The 1,546-nt window shown below is 33.4% G+C and overlaps 1 protein-coding gene across 1 annotated transcript in view; it reads left to right on the forward strand.

Annotated features, from left to right (window-relative positions):
* The window catches only part of LOTGIDRAFT_239555 (hypothetical protein), a gene marked incomplete at its 3' end in the record, with an annotated part of 19,950 nt that overhangs the window by 16,452 nt on the left and 1,952 nt on the right, over positions 1 to 1,546 (forward strand). The gene's annotated exons all lie outside the window — the stretch shown is intronic.

Genomic DNA, 1,546 nt, shown 5'->3' on the forward strand with positions numbered 1-1,546 from the left:
CCTACATGACATGAAAGTTACCTTGTTTCAGCAATTTCAAAGTTAATACTCGACCTCTAGCTAGAAAATCATCATCAAGAGAACAAACCCCAAGCATCAGTTGTGAACTGTACACTCCATAAGCTGGTGACTGTGGTATGTTACTGCAAATGAATGGAAAAAATTACTATGGGGAAATCGAAGTCGTCACGTTTGTTATATAGTCTGACACAAAGATCGTGGGTGTTTTTCAAGAAGCAAATGCAAGTAGTCTTAGAATCAGTGGTGCCCTTAAATTCCAACTCTCTCGTGTAGATTTTATCTACATAGTCTCCAAAAGCGGAGTTATTCAGTGACTGCTCTTGCTTGTGAGGCCTTGAATAAATTCTTCCTCATAAGAGTAAAGAAATAAATCAGCAAGTAAAGGAGCACAATTAGTGCTCATAGGAATACCGATTAATTGCTGAAATATCTAGAGACCTTAATGAATATTTGACAGCTAAAATACACAAGCGAAACCCTGTCGTTGGGACTAATAAAAAAGTGACCATGCCACTTTGGATTTGTTATATTCCAGGAACACTGACTTTTGATCTTAAAAGGTGACCGACTGTTCATTATCACTGACACATTATCTCTAAAGCGCATTCGAAATAAGATAATATTATTTTCCTCAGAGTGGCGTGGTTAGTGTAATATGACTACATAACACTGTAAGAAAAATCCCCTTTGGTTTCTCGAAATTCATTTCCCTTCACTTTCATAATAAAATGAATTTTATCTGATATGATGCAAAATATTATGTATTATCATACAGGCGCAAACGAAAGTGTCTATGTGGAACCTTTAACCTTAAAGATTAGAGGATGCAAGATCCGATCCGGTTAAGACAATTATTTATTTTAATGTGAATTTCGATATTTTAGACAATCTCTGTATTATAGTAAGCTTTCAATGAAAACTTGTCTAATACTCCCATTTCACTTTCACCAAGAATTGTTTTTTTTTTCAATAGACCCGATCTAATTGACCAATTTGTCCCAATGAAACATTTCTTTAATCGTTTCCTTTCTTATAACCTGATTAATTCCTGACCAATGGATCATGACGGATTGACGAATCGGACGTTCTAAATTGGTTTATTATATTTATTATTGGCCGTTTCAAAAAGGTTTAAGAATGTGTTGTGTATAATAATAATAAGCTTTATATTATGTATACAAGGCGAATTGCCCAAATTGTTAGATAATATTTAAGGAAACAACAAAAACAAACAAAAGACAGCAAAGATAAAGAACTAATATACAGAATTGTAGTCCTGCAATAGGAATTGGTGCGACTGGCCTATAGTTCAATGGAGTTATTATTGTTCATGCGCTTCTAATAAATACAAGAGTTCATAAATTTCTTTTCTTACAAAAAACACAAACAGTAAAAACCAAATAGGCTTAGGCCTATATATACATCGAAGTAATCAGGAGTACAGAAGACGAACGAAGCGAATATACAAATGAAGCGATTAACTGAAATATATAAAATATATCAGAAATAAGTGATATGAACAATT

Source organism: Lottia gigantea, assembly GCF_000327385.1.
Source record: "Lottia gigantea unplaced genomic scaffold LOTGIsca_317, whole genome shotgun sequence".
NCBI classification, from domain to species: Eukaryota; Metazoa; Mollusca; class Gastropoda; family Lottiidae; genus Lottia; species Lottia gigantea.